General features: G+C 42.6%; 1 protein-coding gene across 2 annotated transcripts in view; it reads right to left on the reverse strand.

Moving 5' to 3' along the window:
- The window catches only part of FKBP8 (FKBP prolyl isomerase 8), a 155,371-nt gene that overhangs the window by 114,542 nt on the left and 25,145 nt on the right, over positions 1 to 15,684 (reverse strand). The window lies entirely within an intron of this gene.

Consider the following 15,684-nt stretch of genomic DNA (forward strand, 5'->3'; position numbering starts at 1 on the left):
AGTTTATTTAAAGAAATAATGCAGAACAAAATATAGCAATAGAAACAAATGGATACAGAAATAATAAGTGTTCAATATGAAAATAATAGCTGATTACAGTCTGAGCAGTTTGTCAAGTTACCGTGTCCTTTGCGGTAAGTCCCACAGAAGATATGTACTCCAATTCTGGAAAGTTCTGCGGAATAGGTATTAATCCTTTTATCATCCAGCCCAAATCCGTGATGGTACAGGATGGCTGGGCAAAAGACTCCCCTCTCTGTCCAGCATTGTTGGTTTTAACTCTTCCTCTGCCAGAGGGCGGAGTTGTAAAAGGAGATGGGTGTTGTATACCTTCGCCCGCCCTTTGTCATGACAAGCAGAAAGAATAGGCAATAACTGGAATGATCATAGCTCGGCAACAGCCGACCAAAACCTGCAGCGAGTGACACGGGCGCGCTTCTACTGTGTCACACAGATACCAAACATGTGCATCTTGGGGTATCCCGAGGCAAATCACACTGTTGCTTGTTTTCGTATAATGGTAGGAATGTTCTGATTGGTTCTACCACACACAAATCATTACTAATTATGGTCTGCTAATTTTGTAATGGCTAGCCTCGACAGAAAACTGATCAATTTAGTAAAATGTCTGAATGACTTATTCCTTCATATCAAGGTGAATTTAAAAAAGTCATTCTCTCTAACTCCCTAACTCCCCTCAGGCTAGATGCAGGTATGTGAATGGGTCCTAATGAGTTTACGACCCGGCCTGTTTGTCCAGGCCTAGCTAGTATCACCTTTGAAGGAGATTTGTGTGCTATGTGAATGGCTCTGGTTTTAGGGTTTTATTGGGGATCTTCAGGAAGTGTAAACAAGCACTCACATTCCCCCAGTGCAGGGTTTGTGAGATGAGAAAACACTCATTTTCTAACAGCAGGCTAATGAATTTAAAGGGGTACTCCAGAACAGATTGTGCGCAATTTACATGCGCTTGCCGCAATGGCGTTGGCGAAATCGTGACAACTCAATGTAAGCCAATGGGATTGGCTTACAGTAATGACGGGGCCAGGAGCCAATGAAAACGGCTCCTGCCCGGCTCACAGTGCTCTGCCGTCATGGAGGCGGCAGCGCAGCACATTGCGGCAGGGACAGAGCGGCAAGAACGGGCGGGGACGCGCAGTGAATGGGACGTAGCGCTGACGTCAGGTCAGAACCGCAGCGGCACCCGCCCGCTGTAGATTTAAACTGCGTCATAGAGGCGGCAGGGCAGCACATTGCGGCGGGGACAGAGCGAAGAGGGCCGCGACAGCAGCGGGGGCGCGCGGTGAATGGGACGTAAAGTTTACGTCCGGTCAGAACCGCAGCGCCCCCTGCCCACCGTAGATTTATACTGCGGCGGTCCTCAGGTAGTTAAAGAATGTCAACTTTTGTTTTTTTTTTATCCTGAATCAAAACACTTATTCTTTTTTTTTTTCCCCTCTAAGTAAATTAAACCCTTCATGGTACATCCAGTAGGTAGAAAATTACCCAATTTATCAATTCATGTGGGAGGGAACAAATATCCTGAGGTCACCATTTAAAGGAGCTAACACTTCCTCACAAGCACCCTCATGTTATCCCCCATACCTTGTCCTGTGCCTTTCAGATGGGGAACCAGCACCTGGTCTACAGCATATTTTAAACTTGGAATATAATTAATCTCTAGGGGTTTACCACTTCACACCAAAAGGTTGATGGATCGCCACTCCTAGTAAGCAGCGGATTACTTTGCTGTTGCAGAATTCATGACGAGTAAAGGAAGTGTAAATATAAGGTTGGCTGTAGTAGATGAGGTCAGGTTCAGGCAGAATTTGAGGCATGTGACTAAATTAGGCCACACACGATACATTAAAAAGATCCGGTTTTATGACAATTCGATAAATATGATTGGATCTCCCGAAAGAAAAAAAACGAAAGCTTCGACTGAAAAATCTGATCGGCTTTCCAGTTTTTTTTTTTGTTTTTTATTTTGATTTTTATCGATCCAGAATGCTGGAAATTTTTCTTAATTTTTTTTTAAAGATTGTATGGTGTGTGTTAGATTGTCAATTTATCAATATACATACCCTAGAAATTTTCTCACCGTTTCCAATCATTTTTATCATAATTGGGGAAGAATTTAACACACGTGTGGTACATTGGTCATATTTTTGAAATATTACAAGTAGTCAGAAAAATTGATTGTAATTCTTAAATTGAACAAATATTTAAAAAATTGGTGTGTGGCTACCTTTACAGAGTGCAGGTACCAGCAAAGATTGGCAACATGCACAGGAGACAATAGGCAAAGTCAGGAAATCGGGCAGTACCCAAAACCCTCAACTGCTGGGACGTAGAGCTGACGTCAGGTCAGAACCGCAGCGCCACCCGCCAACCGTAGATTTAAACTGCGTTGGTCCGCAATAGGTTAAGCAGTCTTCTGTGGCATAAGGTGTGGGCCCTGAGCTCAGTACATACAACAGTGCATGTAAACAATACATACAACAGCAATGGACACACAGCTCAGGATACACAGTGCATGCCTGGCAAAAGTCAACAGCCTTACTATACATGGTATTGCACAGTTAGGGCTCATTCACACTAGTAAACGCAAAAAACGCTAGCGCTTAGTGCTAGCAGTTTGCAGGGTGATTTTACCGCGATAATCAATAGATCTGGCGGACATGCGCGACGGGCGGGTGCGCACAGAGACAGACCTAGCCCGTTTTTAAACGGGCTAAGGTCACTAGTAAAACTATAAAGACACAGGTAGGAGGCACCCAATAGCTATAAAGAGGGTATAAAGGAATGGAAGTCCTACCTTTAAAGAGACACTGAAGCGAAAAAAAAATGATGATATTATGATTTGTATGTGTAGTACAGCTAAGAAATAAAACATTAAGATCAGATACATCAGTGTAATTGTTTCCAGGACAGGAAGATTTAAGAAACTCCAGTTGTTATATCTATACAAAAAAGCCATTAAGCTCTACGACTTTCAAAGTCGTGGAGAGGGCTGTTTTCTGACTTTTATTATCTCAAGTGTTAGCTAATTTTTTACTTTTCCTCTGCCAGAGGAGAGGTCATAAGTTCAGACTGCTCTGAAAGAATCATTTTGAATGCTGAGTGTTGTGTAATCTGCACATATTAGAGAATGATGCAATGTTAGAAAAAACACTATATACCTGAAAATAAAAATATGAGAATATTTTCTTTGCTGCTAATCTTCTAGTAATTATTCATAGTACACAACCAATTCATTATATCATATATTTTTTTTCGCTTCAGTGTCTCTTTAATAACAACTCACTGTAACTTCAAAGCAGAACAACTTTATTTTAGTTCTGAACAACATGTTTTACTGCTACAACAGCACTTCAGGTCAATAGTAGTGCCTTTAACAAAAGCTTCTTTAACAGAGTTTTAGAGGCAGCCTTCATAAATGCTGCAAAATGCCTGTGAAAAAAAAAAAAAAAAGTAGAAAGACGCTCCGACATAAACAGTTAGGGCTTGTTCACACTATAAAGTTTTTATAGCAATTTCCCGAGCGCTTTTATGAATACATTGTATTTATTCATTTCCGGGTGGAAAAAAAAATCATCGCTGAGCAAAAGCGCTTAGAAAAGCGCTTTTCTAAGCAAAAAAATAAATACAAATTTGCAGTAAAAAAACGTGTACAAAGCCTTACATGCTGTTCTCCCAATGACTGATGGCATTACAATAGCAAAAGGCATCCCCAGATTCCCTTCAGATGTACATTTTAATAATGTTTGTTCTACTCCCTCTAAATCTGTCTACTAGACTTTAACAACATTTTATCTAATATCCACAGTTTAGATGAACTCTCAAACATTACACATGCCATGCTTAGCCGATATCCCCACTAGCTCCTCCGCATCTTCAAACAGGAACCTAAAGAGTTAAACGTCTGAAGGGCTGCAGGGAAAACCTCTTTTGTGCCGGGCTCTCTGCTCTGCTGCCTTGGGGGTAGAGAAGCTTGTTCATCCCGAAAAGGTGTCACAGCCGATCAGCGGGAATTGCAGGAGACGGCTCTATTGGCTCTCTGCTTCTGTCACTCATGGGATATTGTGCCCTGAAGGCATGCGGACGCTGGTTTTCGCCACATCAAAGCTGCCAGTAGTTGGGGAACTTGTTACTGGGCTTTACCGCATCTTTTAATCTTTGTGAATTGATATTTTACTGATATATGTTGAGGTATTTACGACATATACCTCATTTACCTCTGTGCTCGGTAATTTCAGCTTGCAATGCAGTAAAAGCTTTAGTGAATTAACATTTCACTAAATGCTCAGTAAAATCAGCAGTTTTCTGCATTACTGTATGCGATAATGCTTTGTGAATGCTGGCCCACATATTACAAAATCAATAATTATTGTAAAATAGAAAGCCGTTGATCAATAAAACAATTAAAACCATCTAACACACATACAGTGAAAGGCCTGGATGTCCAAAAGTATATTGTCAGCCTCTCAGCCAATAGTTTTTTGTTTATTCCTAAAAAGCAAACATCATTGTCATACAGATTAGTAATGTATTGCTGAGATTTGCCAATGATGAAATGCCTCGAATGTTACATCCTTTCGATCAGGATGAAAAATATATTAGTATATCAAAATCAGAGTAGTCAGTTTGAGTCAGAAGTACCACAAACTGAAGATTCAGAGGATGTACTGTATGTACTGACTCCACAGCCCTGCTGTCTTCCACTTCCCTCTTTGGCAGATCTTTTTTTGTGGTTCCCGCTACCTCTTCCGTGTTGGACCCAACCATGAAAGAGGTCAAAGCAGAAGAATCCACATCCCCTGAATCTGAATCGCCATTGTGCTGCCTTCTGAGGTTTCTCCTCCTTCCATGAGTGCTCAAAGGCTATCCTTAGTACTGTAAAATGGGAAAAAAATATTTACTGTAAACCACCCAAAAAATGTTAAAGTCTGTATCCAAATACAAACCTTTGACCCTCGAAGCATGGTTTCAAAAATGAAAGACAGTAGTGCCATTATTTTACCTGACAGGTGCTGCCATTTCCACTCCTCTCCATTTTCTTAGTCTTTTGTAAGTCCTTTCAGAGGGCAATGATGCCGGACTTCCATTTTTTCATAATTCCATCAACATAAAATAGTATATAATTTGATTATTTACAGATTCCTTGCTACTGGACAATCTTACAGATCTTAGGATAAGCCTCAGCTTCTGGGTGAAGCAAAGGAGGAAGATAGCAAATGACCTACAGATATGCAGGTTAGCTATAAATGAGGGTAAAACCAAATACACAGCCCTGAAATGAGGTGGCACATTGGTTGATTGTTGTGGGGGTGTTGGGAACTAGCTCATACCTAGACGGAAAAACAAAATGGCACAAGTAGTTTATGACAAAACTTTAACATAGTGAGACAGCATCATGATAAAATAAGTCCAGGCCTGACTGCCTTGTAGTTAGAACAGGGTCTTCAAAGTCTATGGGTAGAATCCCTAAAACAGCCTTGTGAAAGACAGAAAATGCAGAGGCCAAGGGACTCACTCCTGACAAAAAATGGGGGCAGGTCTTCAGACACTGACATGGTAGCCCCATCAAGACACTCAAGGGCAACTGGGGCAATAACCTGCCCTTGTTACATTACAATTACAAAAACATACGTTTTGTAATGGGGAAAATGGTATGGAAATTAATTTTGGTCTGAAACCGAAAACTAAAATGGGTTTTTAGAATGTGAGAGCTCTAGAGGAAAGGACTAGACAGGAAATATTAATATAAAGACTTAATATTTTAAGATGCAGTGAGGTTATATGGCTAGATTTTGGAGCGCTACAAACAAGAGACGGCCTTACTTTTTTGTACTCTGGTAAAATAGGAGACAATCCAGAATGCAGACACAAAGTAAGGTTGTTGCTAAACAAACAAGTACAAAATAGTTAGACATGCAACCCATATTTGAACGGTTGTTGGTGTCAAAGTTTCGATACAAATGTTACAATGGTCTCATGTAATGTGGCCTGTCCGTATGCATGACAGCACCCTGACTGCAATATTTTGAGATGTTGGAATAGGCAAGTAACCCACCAAATTAGTCTGCATGTGTGCAAGATACAAAAAAAAGGATGCAGTAAAGCCAGTCAGAGTTCTCTATAAGAGACAGAGGGGCTTAGTGCAGACCCGGACAGCGAATGCTATATACTCCTATCTGCACTGCCTGAGGAAGTGGGGTCACACCCGTGAAACGCTTACATTTGTGGAGTGTATAAATACACCTGCATCCCTCTATAAGAAGTGCTTTTATGTTGCATTCAGTGCTAATTTATCTGTCAGCTGTAGTGAATTTTACCACACTTCTTGAGTTTGGACTTGCCGATTCTCCTTTCCAGTTGTAACCTGGTTTTTCTGACCATTCTCAATCAGTGTCCCGCATATTGACCTTGGCTAGTGACCTTGTTTACCACTGTATGCCAGAACTTAGCTTGTGATCTGACTATGAATTAATTGCTGCCTGTCCTAAACCTTGGTTAGTAGCCCAGTTAAGCCTTTCTGCCGCCTACCAATTGTCCTCCAGCCTGCTACAAATGCTCTTCTCTGCCTGCATTCCATCACTGCATATCTCATTGTATACTGTTCTCTCTTCTGTACTGGAGCAATACTAGGGGTTGTGCTGCCAGACAGCAAAGTACCAGTAGTCCACTGCCCTCTACGGGTAGTGGTCCAACATACTTTGTGGTGTGTTCTGGGGGAAGACCTAAAGCCAGGCTCCATGCCTTGGTAGGGCCCATGCCTACCATTAATGAGAGTCAACAAGGCCTTACAAAAGCACCCACTGAAGATGCCGAAACTAAAGCATACCTCCGATGAGGGCCTGAATAAATTATAATCACATATCATATTGCTTTATGTAGATCGTTTACAAAAGCTAACAATGTTGCCAAAAATTAGCAGGGAAGATAGTTCATAATCCCAATTTAATGCTGTATGATGATAATGACAAAAAAAGTTTATGCTCACCCTTACCGGTAAGAGGTTTTCCATAAAGTTGTTCACAACAGCTACGTGCAGACTGCTCCTCCTATCTATGGGACAGGAAGCACAATACAATTTAAAAAGGCAACTCCCGCTTCCCCCTTCAGTGTTTACAGATAACTTGTTTTTTTAGAAGTGGATTTACAATACCAGGGTGGGTTCTAGGCCTGTCATGAAGAACTTTATGGAAAACATTACCGGTAAAGGTGAGCATAAACTTTGTTGACACTATCGTCATACAGAATTTAGCAAGCATTAAATTGGGATTATGAACTAATTTCCCCACGCTCATTTTTGTTACCCGTTTTTTCTGCGGCAGAAAGGACATTTGTACTTCAGTATGAGAAGAACCCCCAGGTCTTTGATTGAGATGGAATCAGGTCTGATTTTTCCCTGATTCAGAATCTATCCTAGATCCTTCAAAGTAGCCAGGGACACATTGAGAGTGAATAATCTGCTGACTTAGTGAGGCCGCTACCTCCACCATTACCTGAATAATCCTATAAAATAGGGAAAATCCAAATATCAATCATTCATAGTGATCCATAGTTTTGGATCACTATGAATGTTTGATAATTGATATTTGGATTTTCACTATTTTATAGGTTTATTGTTGGTATATATATTTATGCACTTGCTCCATTATTAGCACTTTACTTATGAACAGCAATACTGAACCCATGATCTACACCTGAGGTTAGCTCGTTCATGAGCACCCCAGGTAATATTCTCTGATAAATAACTTTGATTGCTCATGATAGAACTGGTTATTTGGAGATATAACAGTATATTATGATTGGCCACACGGTGTAGTGGTTTTAATTGTTTTCAATGAGTTTGTATAGTGCATTATTGTAAAATAAAATTGTCATATTTTGCACTACTTTATGAGTGGTGCAATTCAAATGGATAATATAGTTCTTTTTCTGATATAATCATTTTCTAGCCCTTGCACACTCATTTGATAGCACTCCAGGATGTTTCTGCGCTGATTAAAAATGCGCCAACATATTCCGTGGTAAGGAATAAATATCCCCAGCAACTACTGTTTCAGTAAGTAGTACCCCCTATTACTGTCTAAAGTAGATACCTTTAGCAGCCCCGGGATGCTCAGCCTGCAGAAGCTCGTGCAGGTCTGTAAGGGGAGAACTCACAGCAGCTTCACAAGCCCTCATACACAAAACGAGGAGTAAAGATCATAAGACACATTTCTTGCCATGGCTACCTGTGATGTTGCTTGCTCCTCTGTAGCTCTTGCTGGAGTAGGAAGCAAATCATCCAGCAAGTGAAGGAAGAGCAGCATGGGATGCCCATTGCTCTTTGTGCTTACCCCTTGTCCTGTACCTGTCGCCGTTTTCTACCACAGAGCAAAGACAGAAATTGATACTCCCATGGATGCCGTTCCCTATCCATTTTTTCTTTACAGGGGACTTCCTCCAATCAGTGAGAGGAAGGGTCAGTTGTACAACGTGCCTGATGTGGCTATTGGCACCAATGCTACCGCAGGTGGGACAAAGCTGCCTGTACCTAGCCAATTATTTTCCTTTTCAGTGGACTCCCACCAATCAGAGGAGGGCGGCTCCATTATACAGCCTGGGCCATTTATATGGATACACCTTAATAAAATGGGAATGGTTGGTGATATTAACTTCCTGTATGTGGCACAGTGTTCTCCCCAGGCTCTTTTAGCCGGGTGCTCCACCCGTCTAGTTTTGGTGAGCACCCAGCTGTCATAGGCTCACCTCCTCCTATACTGTAAGCAGAGTTGCGCACAGAAGCATTCTCATCTCGCTCCACCCAGCTACGTTTTTATGCCACCCGGCTACTATTTCATGCCACCCGGCTGGAAAAAAAATCTGGGGAGAACACTGGTGGCACATTAGTATATGTGAGGGGGGAAACTTTTCAATATGGGTGGTGACCATGGCAGCCATTTTGAATCCAACTTATTGGAAATTTCACAAGAAAAACAATGGTGTGCTTGGTTTTAACGTAACTTTATTCTTTCATGAGTTATTTACAAGTTTCTGACCACTTATAAAATATGCTGCCCATTGTTTTGGATTGTCAATGCAACCCTCTTCTCCCACTCTTCACACACTGATAGCAACATCGCAGGAGAAAATGTTAGCACAGGCTTCCAGTACCCATAGTGGGCAATTCAACTGGTCCACGATGACCAATCCACTTTCCAGGAAACTGTTCATCTAGGAATGCTCGGACCTGACACCCATAATGTGGTGGTGCACCATCTTGCTGGAAAAACTCAGGGAACGTGCCAACTTCAGTGCATAAAGAGGGAAACACATCATAGTGTAGCAATTTCGCATATCCAGTGGTCTTGAGGTTTCCATTGATGAAGAATGGCCCCACTATCTTTGTACCCCATATACTACACCATACCATCAATTAATTTGTTCCAACAGTCTTGGATGGATCTATCCAATGTGGGTTAGTGTCAGATCAATAATGGTTTTGTTTGTTAACTTCACCATTCACATAAAAGTTTGCCTCATCACTGAACAAAATCTTCTGTGTAAACTGAGGGTCCTGTTCCAATTTTTGTTTTGGCCATTCTGAAAATTCAGTGCGCCGATCTGGGTCATCCTCGTTTAGAAGTGGCAGTAGCTTGAGTTTGTAAGGGTGCCATTTGTGAGTAGCTAGCATCCGCCGAAGGGATGTTCGATTAATGCCACTCTCCAGTGACAAGCGGCGAGTGCTACGCTGTGGGCTCTTGCTGAATGAAGCTAGGACAGCCACTGATGTTTCTTGATTAGTAACAGATTTCATGCGGCCACATTTTGGCAAATCCAACACTGAACCAGTTTCACGAACTTAGCAAGCAGTTTGCTAACTGTAGCATGGGAGATGGGTGGTCTCGTATGGGGTCTTGCATTGAAATCTGCTGCAATGACCCGGTTACTGCGGTCACCAGACATCAACACAATTTTTATCCGCTCCTCACGTGTTAATCTCGGGGACATGTCAATGGCTGTAAACAAAGAGAAACTTGTAAATAACTAATGAAAGAATAAAGTTACTTTAAAACCAAGCACACCATTGTTTTTCTTGTGATATTCCCAATAAGTCACATGACCCTCTTCCTATTGAAAAAACAAAAGTTTGATTCAAAATGGCCGACTTGGTCACCACCCATCTTGAAAAGTTTCCCCACCCCACATATATTAATGTGTCACAAGCAGGAAGTCAATATCCCCAACCATTCCCATTTTATTAAGGTGTAACCATATAAATGGCCCACCCTGTACAATGTGCCTGACGCCGCTATTGACACAGATACTCCCGTGGGAGGGACTAGGGTGCTGGTTCCTAGACAATCATTTTCCTTTATGAGGGTCTTCCACCAGAGAGGTGGCAGCTTGTAAACATGTAAAGCAACATGAAAACATCAGAAGCAATGATACACCCAGAATATATGCTGCTCTATGGATTGTGATGCAGGGGAGACATTGTATTATTTGGACCATAAGACTCCCCCCCCCCCCTTTCCGACTTACTTTTGAGTAAGAAAAAATGTGTCTTATGATCTGAAATATACAGTAACTGATTCTGACTCCAGATTGCAGCTCATAGATTGAGAAATGTTTGATGTTTGCAATAAATCTGTACATGGTAATATGCATCCATGAAGTCGATTGATGCTAAGAAGAAATTTCTTCCCCACTGGGAAATGGTTGAGCAAATTGATTCCATTTTGAAATATTTGCACTGAAGATAGATGTTTAGATCTATCATCAATCGAAAGTTTCCGTTTTGGGACAAGAAAGAGGCATAAAAATCTCTTCTAGTACTGGAACTCGCACGACCACTCATTCTTGAAATAATAACATGATGTTTTTTCAAGTACTGAAGAGGAAGTGTCATTTTGAATCCAAACGGTGGAGATTCCAACTTGAGCCCTCTTTTGATTACCGCCACTATGAACTTGTTCTGAGTAATTTTCTCCCCTGCTGGAAGAAAATACTGAAGGCAGCCCACCCACCTAATAATAGTAATTGCTCTGACTGCTGACTATGACCTGCAGGTGGCTATGATTTGAAAAATAATCCTCTAAATTCACCTGCTCTAGAGATTTGCCACTTTCTGTCCAACTCTGTATTCCCTTTAGATTTTTTAGAGAGTCGAAAATGTTTCCTTTGTAAAGGTTTCCTTTTCTTGGGAGGAAAAATCAGCCTTTTCTCTGCTGCCTTATCAAGAGCTTCTTGTAAAGCTGAGCCAAAGAGGGCATAATTTTCAAAGGGCATAATTTACTTTTTTCAGTAAGATCACCATCCCACCCTTTAAGCCAGTGGTCCTCAAACTAAGGCCTGCGGGCCGAATGCGGCCCCCAAAACACATTCTTATTTCGTATTTATAGAGCGCCAACATCTTCCACAGCGCTGTACAGAGTATATATAGTCTTGTTACTAACGGCCCCTCAAAGGAGCTCACACTCTAGTCCCTACCATAGTCATATGTATTGTGTAGTGCATGTATATTTTTTAGTCTAGGGCCAATTTAGGGGGAAGCCAATTAACTTATCTGTATTTTTTTGGGATGAGTGAGGAAACCGAAGTGCCTGGAGGAAACACACACAGACACGGGGAGAACATACAAACTCTGCAGATGTTGATCTGGCTGGGATTTCGAACCAGGGACCCAGCGTTGCAAGGCGAGAGTGCTAACCACTACGCCACCGTGCTGCCCACATAATGTATAACTTATAGATGTGGCCCACCGCACCATTAAATATTGGCAGCCCGCATATAGAAAAGCAGTGCTGGCACCACCCATCCACATGAAGCCAGCGAGCAGTCATTCGCTGACTTCCAATCTAATTCTGCATCAGGTGACACTGCTGTACAACTGGAAGACAGGTTGTCACCTGTCTGATGCTCAAAGATGCTCTTTAGGCATGCATGACTGAATGCTGCTGGGAGCTCTCCTCCAGGCATAATTGGGGGAATCAATACCTAGATTCAATGTAATGTTTTTCAACATAATTTTATGTATGTTTCAGCCCCCCTGCAGTCTGAAGTATGTTGACCCGGCCCTTGACCAAAAAGTGTGGGGACCTCTGCTTTAACCTATAAGAGAAATTCAGGATACTGTCCTTTAACCTCCCTGGCGGTAAGCCCGTGCTGAGCACGGGCTATGCCGCCGGGAGGCACCGCTCAGGCCCCGCTGGGCCGATTTGCATAATTTTTTTTTTGCTACACGCAGCTAGCACTTTGCTAGCTGCGTGTAGCATCTGATCGCCGCCGCTACCCGCCGATCCGCCGCAATTCCTCTCGCCGCGGCCGCCCCCCCCCCCCCCCCCCAGACCCCGTGCGCTGCCTGGCCAATCAGTGCCAGGCAGCGCTATGGGGCAGATCGGAGTCCCCTCTGACGTCACGACGTCGATGACGTCGGTGACGTCATCCCCCCGTCGCCATGGCGACGGGGGAAGCCCTCCAGGAGATCCCGTTCTTTGAACGGGATCTCCTGATCTCCGATCGCCGGAGGCGATCGGAGGGGCTGGGGGGATGCCGCTGAGCAGCGGCTATCATGTAGCGAGACTTTGTCTCGCTACATGAAAAAAAAAAAAATTAAAAAAAAAGATTTGCTGCCCCCTGGCGGATTTTTTGCAAACCGCCAGGGGGGTTAAATGTGTAAAGGATCAAAACACAGTCCTTTTTCAGGGCAGTCCACCTTGCCCAGTAACACTTGTTTATATATCTTTAAAAATGACTATAGCAACTAGTGCAATCTCAAAAAGGCAACAGAAAAAATCTCTGAAAAAACTTTATTCACACGAGTAAAAAAACATCCAAAAACATCCAAAAACATCCAAAAACATGATTTTGAATCAGTTAATGGTTATAGCTTTGCGGGTTTGCCTTGAAGCTCAGTGTTCTCCCCAGGCTCTTTTAGCCGGGTGCTCCACCCGGCTAGATTTGGTGACCACCCGGCTGTCATCGGCTCACCTCCTCACCTCCTCCTATGCTGTAAGCACAGTTGCCCTGCATTTTCAACTCGCCCCACCCGGCTACTTTTTCATGCCACCCGGCTGGAAAAATATTCTGGGGAGAACACTGAAGCTTATACCCGCAAAGCTATAACCATTAACTGATTCAAAATCAATTTATTGTACTCCCAAGACCCACTATTGTGATATTGAAGAACCATGTTTTTGGATGTTTTTTACTCGTGTGAATAAAGTTTTTTCAGAGATTTTTTCTGTTGCCTTTTTGAGATTGCACTAGTTGCTATAGTCCTTTTTAAAGATATATAGACCTCTGCTTTAAGCCATAGTAAGGCCAGTGCACACCAAAAAGCGCTAGAGTTATCGCAAACGCTCAGTGTTCTTTGAGAGCGATTCTAGGCATGTGCCTAGCGATTTTCTAATCATGCCTAGCAATTTTTGGAGCATTTTGGTGTAGCGTTTATTTTTTGTTACAGTAGAGCTGCAAATGAACAGCTTCTGTAACAATAACGCTTAGAAAAAAATCGCTCTGTTCTAGCGCTTATTAGAGCGATTTTCCACTTTCACATACTTAAAGTGGATCCAAGATGAACTTTTACTCATTGCATAATTGTGTTCCTTTCCTATTGTTTATAGGGCATTCCTCAAACCAAATACTTTTTTGTTTTAATACTCTAATTCTCTATAAACGAAAGAAGCCTCGCCCACAGGTTTTCAGAAAGCCAAGGCACTTTCAGACAGTAGCAAGGGCTCATGGGAGCTCAGTCTGGGCAGGAGGAGGGGGGAGGTATTACTAGCCAGAAATTTCAGAGGCAGAGGGGAGGAAGGATGAGGATTAGGTTTTTTTTGCTCTAAATGCAGATAAGCCTGCCTCTGTGTAATGTTTACAAACAACATGGCTGCTGACATTGTATCACAGGAATAATCAATCATATTCTATTAAAGCTGTTTGCAGCTAGATTTGCTGTGAAAACTTTCTAAACTTTAGATAAGATATATAGACAAGTTACTTTGTTATAAGTTTTTCATCTCGGATCCGCTTTAACATTAAAGGGATACTTAAGTCAAAAATAAAAAAATATCTATACTCAGCTGGGGCATCCCTCAGCCCCCTGAAGCTGTATGGTGCCCTCGCAGCCTCGCTCCGATCCTCCTGTCCCCGCCGGCGGCTACTTCCGAGTTCGGCGACAGCTGCCGACAGGCCGGGAACGCGAGTGATTCTCCGCGTTCCCAGCCGATATATCACCCTCTATGCTGCTATAGCATATATGTTATACGCTATAGCAGCATAGAGGGTGATATAGCGGCTTAGAACGCGGAGAATCACTCGCGTTCCCAGCCTGTCGGCGGCTGTCGCCGAACCCGGAAGTAGCCGCCGGCGGAGACAGGAGGATCGGATCGAGGCTGCGAGGGCACCATACAGCTTCAGGGGGCTGAGGGATGCCCCAGGTGAGTAAAAAACATTTTTTATTTTTGACTTAAGTATCCCTTTTAAAGGGGAACTTCAGCCTAAACAAACACACTGTCATTAAGGTACATTAGCTATATTAATTAAAATAAATAGTTAATAAAATCCCTTACCCAGTTTTAAAAGAACAGGCAAATGTTTGTGATTTCATGGGGGCGGCCATCTTGTTCATGGGGGCAGCCATCTTTTTGGTTGAAAGGAGGTGACATGGAGCATATGACACAGTTCCAACTGTCCTGTGTACTGATCACCCCTCCCAGCTGCGCGCACTAAGCTTCAAATCTCAAATTAAAAAAATAAAATAAAATTGCACCAAAACAGCAGAACGAGAACAATATCATAAATCCCATAATGCTTTGCACAGCATCAGGGGAAAAATGCCCGGGCAGTTTTCTTCTGTGCAGCTAAAAATGAGTTTTCTAAGTTCTAATGCTGTGAAACTGTTAAAGAAACATCAAGCCTTTTCAGTGCTGCTGAGTACATTTTTAGTCCGGAGGTTCACTTTAAGGCTGAATCACCTAAAAAAAAGTTCAGATATGCTGCAGGACCCGCGTTTGCAAGAAAATCACATCACTCTGGTGTGATCTATCCCTTTCAAATACATTAGCCAAGCGCTTTTCAAAGTGCTAGCATTTTTAAAAGCGCTCTTGGTGTGCAACAGCCTTCACCACTTAAGGACCGCCCCCAGCCGATGGGCGGCGGCAAAGACCGGGCCCAAACGACCGCAATACGCCCATCGGCGGGGACGGCTGCGGGCGTGGTTATGCGGCGATAGAAGATTTTATTTTTTGTCACAAGTTAGCGGAAAATGACACTTTGTGAAAAAAAAACAATTAAAATCAAATTTCCGCTAACTTGTGACAAAAAATAAAATCTTCTATGAACTCACCATACTCCTAACAGAATACCTTGGGGTGTCTTCTTTCTAAAATGGGGTCATTTGTGGGGTTCCTATACTGCCCTGGCATTTCAGGGGCCCTAAACCGTGAGGAGTAGTCTTGAAACCAAATGTCGCAAAATGACCTGTGAAATCCTAAAGGTACTCATTGGACTTTGGGCCCCTTAGTGCAGTTAGGGTGCAAAAAAGTGCCACACATGTGGTATCGCCGTACTCAGGAGAAGTAGTATAATGTGTTTTGAGGTGTATTTTTACACATACCCATGCTGAGTGGGAGAAAGATCTCTGTAAATAGACAATTGTGTGTAAAAAAAAAATCAAAAAATTGTCAT

This window comes from Hyperolius riggenbachi, chromosome 1 (assembly GCF_040937935.1).
Source record: "Hyperolius riggenbachi isolate aHypRig1 chromosome 1, aHypRig1.pri, whole genome shotgun sequence".
Taxonomy (NCBI): domain Eukaryota; kingdom Metazoa; phylum Chordata; class Amphibia; order Anura; family Hyperoliidae; genus Hyperolius; species Hyperolius riggenbachi.